The sequence below is a fragment of the Pezoporus flaviventris genome, unplaced genomic scaffold, assembly GCF_033815535.1.
Source record: "Pezoporus flaviventris isolate CSIRO_AGI_PZ_B2104156 unplaced genomic scaffold, CSIRO_AGI_Pfla_v1 ptg000007l, whole genome shotgun sequence".
Classification (NCBI taxonomy): Eukaryota; Metazoa; Chordata; class Aves; order Psittaciformes; family Psittacidae; genus Pezoporus; species Pezoporus flaviventris.
Window position 1 is genome coordinate 68,438,588 of NW_026892555.1, and position 9,929 is coordinate 68,448,516.

Consider the following 9,929-nt stretch of genomic DNA (forward strand, 5'->3'; position numbering starts at 1 on the left):
ATGGAGAATACACTGGTTCCTCAGATTTTGAAAAGAACATTAATTTTTCAGTATGGCTATGCATTTCCATATGTACCTACCCAGGAGCAGGTGCTTCCTCGTTCTCTCTCTCTCCACTGTCATAAATTAAAGTGTCTGCAACTACCAGAAAGACAAAATAAAATAATACTGCTTTAAAACCAGCTTTGCAGCAACAAAATGAGTAGAGTCAAATCTTCCCTCAGTTTCTCTTACTACAGAGTTTCTAACTAGCTTAAGTGGGCTTTGGCTGCGGTTGGCGGTAGAGCAAGTCCGCAGTTGTCACCTGTGAATTTAGGCTAGATTTGACACAGTTTCCAGCAAAAAAATGCTGCTTCTCGGGGTATTTACCTTCAAATTATTAATTTAGAGAAAATTAACAGGTTTTTTTCACTTTTAATGAGGTACCATTTTCTCATTGGCTAAATTTGTTTGTCACACTTCAGTTTTCAACACTGTAATTACTTCAGTTCAAATATGTCAGTTCTTTTAAGGCTTTACTTCCACTTTGTGATCTTGAGAATGCTGGATACATGATGTAATAATGACAAATCTTTAAATATTACATAAATATTAAAACAACACTCATTTCATGTAGCTTTGAATCTCTGCTTCTAAGCAGTGAAATACAATCTCATACTACAAATTATTTTTCTATTCATAGACACCATCTCTGTTTGCTAATGTTACATGAGATTAGGGAAGATCCAGAAAAAGAGAACATATGTTTAAGAAAAACATGTCACTTTTCATAATATGAACGAGGCTTACTTTTGATAGGTTTGAGAGAATTTCTCCTGTGAGAGACAATAATTAATTTAAATGGTTCTGAGAATGTTTAGATACAAGGATTCAATATACAACCTCCATTCTCTGTCAAGTCAATGAGAACTGATCTCTAAAAAGTACTAGGTCCCTATTGGGCATGGGTGAAATACTACAATTTGATCCTGGTATTTCATTCAGCAGGAACATTTCAGTCTTTCTCATACCACAGGAAGCACTGTATTTCTTAGTGTTCAGGGATGTATAATACATGGCAATGTTCATTATTCAGGAAAAGAATGTTCATTATAATGAAATGAAGCCTTAGTTACACCACTGCATGGTTCAAGATAGATGTATTTTTGATGAGTCTTTTCAGGACATACATTTCTGAGAGAGCAACCGATTAAAATTACTTCTACAGTCAAGACAAATGTATTTGTAGAGGCACAGGCATTAATAAATAAACAAGATTTCCATTTGCACTTTTAAGTAGCTGTGGTGGGTCAACCCTGGCGGGATGCAGGTGCCTACCAAGCCACTATATCACTCCCCTCCTCAGCTGTACAGGGGACAGGAAATATAATGAAAAGCTCATGGGCTGAGAAAAGGACAGGATTTCAATAGAGCCTGAAGTCTCCTACATGCTCTTTGCGTAGGCTTATGTCAAAGAGATGATTCCTTTCTGGCAACTCAGTTATGATTGTAAAGATGTTAACCTCAGTGCTCTACTTATTCTTGTTTTTGACACTGTTTATGCCAATATTTTTTTTTTTGTCATCATGAAGACAATAAAAATTTAAAATATATCTACAGTAAATATCAACTCTGTACTCCTGAAATGCTAAGCAAAACTTTGAGAGGGGAAAGAGAACAAAGGCTGTTTACGGTAGGCTCACTGTTGAGATGTAAACACTTCTTTGATGCATGGTATAGAACAACAGTCAAAGTTGCTTGGGAAGATCATAGAGTAGAGGGTGGATTAGGTTTCACTTCTAGCCTTTTCTTCTGGACATCCAGAGCCCTTTTATATTTAGTGGTGTAAATCTAACTCTTAAATGTTTTTGGAATATTGCAAATTAGCAAAGACTGGTCTGACTTGTAATCCCTTTCCTGTGTTGTTATTTTGTGGCCTGATATTTTTCTTAACAATTATTCTAAAACAGGGAAAGTGAGTTTGGTCTTGATACAGCACTGATACATTCCAGGTTACTGTATAAGTGCAGCTAGGAAGGCTGCGGCAGACTTTTCTCTCTTACTTTCCATGTTTCCATGAGTATATCGAGAATCAAAACGTAGACTGGGTGAAGGAGAGAAAGGAAAAGGACTGTTGTTAATGCATCTACAGAAAGAATGATGGTGCATAGTTTGGGTGACTGGATGTACTGTCTTCCTTAGAAAATGAAACCAGTTCAACCTTTGTCTGGGGAGCCTACACAACTAGGTTTTCTGCATTCATAACTAGCCACCTCTGCATATTTTGTGGGTGCTAAATAATACATAAGTTTGTTGAGAGGTAAGATGAACACCAAAACCAATGAATGAATTCACATTCTTGATTTAGGATGGACTGGCTTACTCTCATAAATGTAAAAGTGTTGGAAAAAAGCCCAATAGAAAATGTAAACTTTCCATACTTTCTGTATTTGTGAAATAAATAACTGTGAATAATATACAGGCTTTAGGTAGAATTTAATGAGGAAAAATCTGACATACTTTCAAATAACGATTATGTATAAAAGATAGTGAAATATTTTCCTATGAATTTCTAGGTACTGCTTGATTTTTCCAAGAATGAAAAACCACTCTTATTAAAAACTTTGTGATATTTCTATGGGAACAACAGTTTGTGATCAAGGGCTTGGATTATGGATGAAATTTTCTTCCCTTCAGTAGCCAATACAAAGCTTAAATAAAACTTCAGTCATTACAGGTAAAGATCATTTAGAGCAATGTGCTGATTTCCCTATGGTAGAGGTGAAATAGTGTAAGATACCAGTATCAGGCCCTTGAAGGCAAGATGTCATCAGTAACCCATTTGGTTCTTTATGATGTGTCAGTCCCCTGCTACATGTGGCATTCAAATTTGACAGATACAGCTTCTTTGAAGTCTGCACATGAGGAGGTGATGAAGTACCATATGTACAGGTTAAGCTTTAAGAAGAAACATCAGCAGTTGACAGCCACTGGATCTGCCACCTAATAAAAGACAAAAATTTTACTTTCCCTTTTTGAGTATGTAGTCTTGTACTTTTTCATATCCTTATTTCTATCAGCCCTTTTCAACTCTGTCAGCCGACTGTTCTCTAGGGCAGCAAGAAAGCACCTTTCACTGAGGATTACTCCTAAAGCCAGGTGCTAGTTTGCAAAGTAGCAGATGCTGAATTAAGAGCAGGGGTTTTTAGAGGAGAAACATAAATCATAGAAATACTGTGTTGTTTTAACAGAATAAACTGGAATATTTCCTAAGAAATCTATTGGTGAAGCAAAATCTATTGGTCAAGCATTCACCTTATTTTCTAATATTTCATAAAATCATAGAATTATATAATAATAATTAGTTCAATTAAAGTGGAAATGCTGCAGTTAAATCTTTTATAGTTGTCTTTTAGTATTAGAATACTATATTCTAAGTATGGGAGTAATAAACAGCATTTCTTTGACCCAATTACCTATTAACTGGGCAATCAAAGTAGCTAAAGAGAGAAGGAGAATGTCTGTGGGGCCAGGGTCTTTTATGAAAAAAAAAAAAAGTACACAGTGAGAAGCACATGAAGAATGCGCTACCTGTATTGCAGTTAATACTGATGTTTTAATTGGTCTTATTAATAACTAAAATGTATGGCACTTATTCCAGGGTCTAATTTAATTTGCAGTTATGAATAGGAGAGTTCATGAAAGTGATTTTTAGCTGAAATCTTCAATGTAGACACCTTTATATGAGTTCATCAACAGGACAGCCACTGAGTCAAGTTTAGCATGAAGTCCCTTCTCTTCAGCTATATGAAATGAATTATTAAACTATAGTGTTTGACTGTTTTCTCTAAATGGAAATAAGTTTCCTGATATTTGAATGGTTTCAGCAAAATGATGAAAATAAATTGTGCATAGAGCTTGGGCCTTTTCAGAAATAAAATAAAACCCAAAGAAAACAATCAAAAAACAGAAGTGGAAATAATTCACTAACAGTTAATCTGCCTAAAGTTTTCAGAGGAGTTTCTAAGGCAAAATGCATTTAGGTTATTAACAGAATAATATTTTTTTTCTTATTGTATTGTTGTATTGCTATGTACAATGCCCTAAAACCCATTGGTATTAATAGTTGAGCACATTATTTCTTGATTGATGTATATAATGCCTGTCTTACTCTTGATGGGTAAATATATACTTAACTAGTTCTTATCTAGTAAATGAACTTAAAACTATTTTGGCATGATTATTCTCTATATGCTTAATCTTTCAAATAAGTGTTTGCATAGTTGTAAAAAGCTTTACTGATGTTTGCATATATGTGCGTGTGTGTGTGTATACAAAAATACCTGTTGTATGGTAAGCATAGCGTCCTTTGTTATAGCTCAAGAATTTCAGGCCTTCATATTTAAACAGCACAAGCCATGCTCATAAAAGATCCTCAGTTTTGAGATAAGGTATACCTTTGCTTTGAAGAGAAGCAGTTCAAAATCTTTTCCCAGGAAACACTTTAGGATCTAAAAAACAGCCTCTAGTGACTAAAATTCTCCTGTTTTCTACTCTGACATGATGTCTTTTTTATGATTTAAAAGAAAACTATACCTTGTCCTTTTAAACTCTTGTGATGATGAAAGTATAGGATTTCTATGAATAGATGATGACACTTGTAATTTAAAATCTTTAGCCTCATTTGCCTTTAGCTTTGAAATTCTCATCTGTTGTTGAAACTGTGTATGATCAGAAAAGCTGAGGTGAGTCCCTGTTCTCTAACTTATTCCTGCCTAAAATAAGCTAGTGGTATTAGTACTTGGTTTTTGCATTTTATTCTAATGTTGCAACTCTGGAAGACATGGAAGAGAAAGAAAATTTTGATACACAGGCTTTGATTTGGAGACATTAGATACAAAGCTCACCATTCTCTGTGTAATGCTTGGAAGAGATAAGTAATGAGAAGACATTTTTCAGATCATACTGATACTTGCATTGCCTGTGCATCTGAGTATTTGAAACTAAGAGGTTTTTGTTTTATATTAACTTGGATCTTTTAATCAGAAGTATTGAAAGAACTGTAAGCAGGTTGATTATGTATGTTGTTCCTCACCCAATGAACTGCATGTTTTGATCTTTCTGTGTGATTGTGAAAAAATTGATACAATTGTGAAAGAAGAGTAAAAATAAAAAATGTCCTTTAAAAACCAAAGGTTTGTTGTTTTGGTGGTATTTTTTTTTAAAGAAGTAAGTCCTGACATTAGAAATTTAAAATCAGTGCACAATTAGGGTTAAAAATTAAGACAGTGTAAAACTTGCAAGGTAGAGCCTGAAATGCATTTCAGTTTGTCCCCTGTTTCTCCACTAGTGTTTGTTTGGACTGAATGAATGTTGCTGAATTTACTCTGCAGTTATTACTCCTTGTAGTGGTGATAAGGGTTAATGTGCTGTCTGGGCCACATAGTCAGTTTAGTGTCTTGGTTTAAGCCGTAATAGAGGAGAATCACTTTAATCCCTACCAAGGGGGTCAGCAATATGCAAATGGACCCAAGGAAGTTATATTCATTTATTAAATTAGGATTTATGAATGTCTGTGTAGAGTAGATTCTGAAATTTGCAAGTTAGTCATTTAGAAATTAGTATCAGTTGTTGAAATGATTTTTTCATTGAGAATGTAGTGAAGTATTAAGTTAATTGAGTTCAAATTTCTTTGACTTTGTCCTGTAGTCTGCAAGGGGAGAGCAATGGAACAAGGTAAAACAGTGAGACACCAGTGGTATTATAAAGCATTTCAACAGCCATGGAGAATGCTCTTTGTGCCATGTGATATAAAATAAGTTATATTGTTTGCCCCTGGGAGATCGGATGATAAGGTTAAGAGAGTATCAATCTCTCATCTGTAATAAATCTATTTGCAGACCTCAGTCTCTGAATTGGCAAAATCTGTTATTGCCAAAGCATTTTTTTTGACTTCTTGGAATGCTCAATACTAACTTCCTTCTCCCATTTCAGTGTCTGAAAAGCATTTCAGCCAGCAGTACTTCTACAAAACAGCTGCGTGCCTATTTCATTGATGATCCTGAATCTGCGCAATGTTTAAGTTGCAAGCTGGTGGAGGGGTAGAAAATCTCTTGGTTTATTTTATTGCAGGCAGAGGGAGCTTATCTATACATTCATAAATGTTTTAAACAATTCTCATTACCACATTTTGATAGTATAGAATTTATTGTAGTATTCAAGACAGATGAAGGTCAGATTTGACATGATAGCTTTCAAGGCAAGGTGTCTTTCAAGGCTCTTATGTCTTCCTTTGGAAAGGGGTAGACTATTTGTCAGGAGGGCAGATGATGTGGTGTATAATGGGGGGAAATTGACATGCATGACTTCAACCATAAGGAGAGAGAGCATTTAGACTAAAGATACTGAATCTCAAATTTTAAAATTGAAACAACATTCAAAAGACTCACTAAGAGCAAATCTCAATGTTAAATCCAGAAATACTGTCTAGGGGATTTTTCTAGTTGTTTTCAGAAAATCTGTGAAGAGAAATAGGATGAAGTATCATGGGCTGGTGTGAAACTCTCTCAGGTTTGATGCAGGTTTGTAGAAGTGCACCAAAGTATGTATACACAGAACAGTAGTTTTTTTAAACTGACTAATAAGATGTAGAATGCTTAAAGAGTGTAGGGCTCTCAGTGGTTAGCATCAGTTATGCAAGAATGAAAGGCAGTTATTTTGGGGTCACTGAGTGTTTTAGCAGTGTCTGAACAGGCACATGACCTTGAGTTAGCAAGATAATGCAAGCGAATCCAGCCAGCCATTTCAGTGCTTCATAGGCATGTAATTGTCTTCCATACTGCTCTCCCTGAGAAGCAGCGTAAGTAGGGCTGACACATTAAAAAGTCTGACATGAGAGTAATATAATTAACATTAGGAGAAATAATTATTTGGGTTATATTTTTATTTTAGTTTGCTGTAATATGAAAACAAACCAACCAAATAAAACTGAAAGTAATAAAGATTCTATGATTCTGTGAGTGGCATTTATATACCCAAGTCCAGGATTTAAATCACTTTTCAAGAAACAGGGAAGACTTAGGATTTATAACAGACAGTTAATCAAGGGGAGTATAGAGAGAAACAAGCAGCGAGATAAGTCAGGCAGAGGGAAATGTTGCAGAAAGATGTCTGAACTACAGTTTTTCTCCAAGAGGAAAACTTGGTGCAGGTGGGCGCTGAAGTTGCCTATGCTGAGGCTTTCACAGCCCCAAACTAGCTTTGTGAGTATCTCAATCATGCCTTTGGAGATAGGCAGCAAATTTATTCCTGCCTTGTGAAACCTATTTGAAAGATGCAGAGGTGTGATGGCCCTGGCTCCCTTCCTCTCTCTAGTGTGTGAAGCACTGTTTCAAGGTGCAGGAGTCTAAGTTTTGTGGTTTTTTTCCCCTTCACCAGTCCAAAAAAATTAATTGGCAGCCTGTGATCTGCAGCCCTTTGACTTCAGAATGAATAAAATCTTAAAAACATAGCTATAAACTAGTTTGGGGAAGAATCTGTCTCTCTTGTTAAAGTTGTGCTGTTTTTCAGCCATGAAATCCAGGTTTATAGACCAAAGGTAAGATGGGAGGGAGCCTTACTTGTAGCCTGCTCATGGGGCTATCCAAGCACTACAATGAAAATATGGGTGCCAGCATGGTTTCTGTGTGTGTGGTTTTGTGTTTTGTTTTTTTTTTTTTTGTGTGTGTGTGTGGTTTTTTTTTTGTTTGTTTGTTTTTATGGTTAATGTTATGGATTTCTGAAATATAGCATCTCTTCTTACCTTCTTTCTCCCTCTGTCACCATTTCATCCTGGGCCTTAACCTGATAAAACACCCCACATATTGCCAGCCATTGAAAGAAGGAAGAAAATTGAATAATGCTGTGAAGCTAATACCAGTATGTTTTTTGATGCATTCCACCAGTTTACGTGATATCAGTAACATCAGATTTTCCTGTTCCTCATCTGTGTTTTTGTAGCTTTAGATACTGATGTATGAAATTGCTTAAATAGAGGATTATATCTGCCTTTTTATTGAGGCAGTACCATGTACATGCCTAGCTATAAGTTTAAACATAAAATTAAGAATGTTCTGGTGTGCTATCCTCACCAAGGGGTGCTTTCCTGAACAGATGTGTGTTTCTACTGATGACAAGTCATGCTGTTCTGATGTAGAAATCTTCTTAGTAATTGCAAATGAAAATGTGTTTTGACTTTTTTAACTTGGTTACCTTCTTGTTTACTATGATTCTAAATAATTCTAAACAACAATTCTACAAAATTGAAGCTACAGCTGTTCGGAAAAGTGTGGAATACTTGTGTCCATGTGGTGTCATAGTGCATAGTCTGCTCTTAAAGTGAAGTGCTACATTAAAATTCCAGATTAAAACCAATTCTACTGATGAATGAGCCTATCAAGCATCGTTTCACCCCTGCATATGGAAATGGCTTTTCTGCTGAGTTCACAGCTGTTTTCTTGTTCTGTAGTTTTCATTCATATTTTTTTAAATGAACCTGTGGCTACTCTAACAATGTTTAAAATGAAAGGTTCCCCACAAACTCTGAAATGTATAGTACTGGTTCATTCACTTTTCCCTCTCTCTTCTCTTCCATGCTTCCTTCTCCTTCCTCTTTCTCCCTTCTCACTCCCTGCCAGCCTTTAAATTGCAGATTGTTCCCAAAGTTAAATTTGAATTCTGTGTTTTGGTCACAGAATTCCTATTAGCACAACAGTGCCCAGCAGAGTGGCAACTTTCCTGGGAATGTAATTGTGTAATTTGTTTAAAATGAATGAAATTTAGTTTCAGCCATGCCTCGTAAGTAAAATGTATGCATCCAAGGAGATAAAGACCTCTAATTTAAAGCTTGCACATAAAAAGTTATAGTCAGTCTCTATGCTCCAGTTGAAGTCTACGAGCATAGTACAGCAGTACTGTTTAAACTGTAAGACATTATCTAATTCTCTATACACATTTGTATAGGTAGATGACATTAAATGAGCTCCATTTACCAAAGTGAAGAAGTAACAGAATAATCTTCTCTAATATGTAGAAACTCAGACTTAACTTCCAGTTGAATAAATTCACAGCAATATAATACTAAAGAGAATGATATTTTAGAATTAGGTAGCAGATTGGTCTGTTAAAAGAATATATTGTACTAAACCCAGTAAATGCAGAATGTCCATTAATGTAATTGAATATTAATATGTCTTAGTACTGCTGAAGGTAAAGGACGAAAAGGAATGTAGCAGCATATCAAGAATGAGACAAAAAGACAAGCTAGGAATGCCATAGCATGTATTGCTTTATTTATTGCAAATACTGGCCATCAAAGACATCCAGAAAACCGCACAAAGACATTTATCTATGAGATCTTTTAAGCTGTCTATAGAATCATCTCAACAAATGCCTGTTCAGCACATGGTAAATTAAACTTTTTTGTCACGTATGAGCATAGATGATTCTGTTAAGATTACCATCAGAAAATAAAAACATTTTATTCCTCCCTCAACTGCTTTATTTGAATCATTTACTAATGTAAGAGGATCTACAAATGGAAAGCTTCTGAGGTAATTTAGGCCAGTCAGGTGCTTTTTAGGTTTTGGTCCTCACATAGGTTGGAATGTAGGAAGGCAGCCAGGATGACTAAGGCCTCCTTAAAATTAAATCTGGTGAGAGGGGTCAAGGACAGCAGAAAGAGCTTTTTCAAATACATGGCAGATAAAACTAACACCAGAGGCAATGTAGGCCCACTGATGAACGGGATGGGTGCCCTGGTGACAGAAGATACAGAGATAGCAGAGTTACTGAATGCCTTCTTTGTCTCTGTCTACTCTGCTGCAGGCAGTCCTGAAGAGCCCTGTACCCCTGAGACCTTAGATGAAGTCAGGTCGACGGAGCGGTTCGCCTTAGTAGATGAGGAATGTGTT

General features: G+C 35.8%; 1 long non-coding RNA gene across 1 annotated transcript in view; it reads left to right on the plus strand.

The window, feature by feature from the left end:
• Positions 1–6,531, plus strand: part of LOC133266395 (uncharacterized) — a 45,897-nt gene extending 39,366 nt beyond the window's left edge. Inside the window, exon 3 of the long non-coding RNA XR_009742365.1 lies at positions 5,974–6,531. This is a non-coding gene — a long non-coding RNA (uncharacterized LOC133266395). The remainder of the gene's footprint in view (positions 1–5,973) is intronic.
• The last annotated feature ends 3,398 nt before the right edge of the window (positions 6,532–9,929 follow it).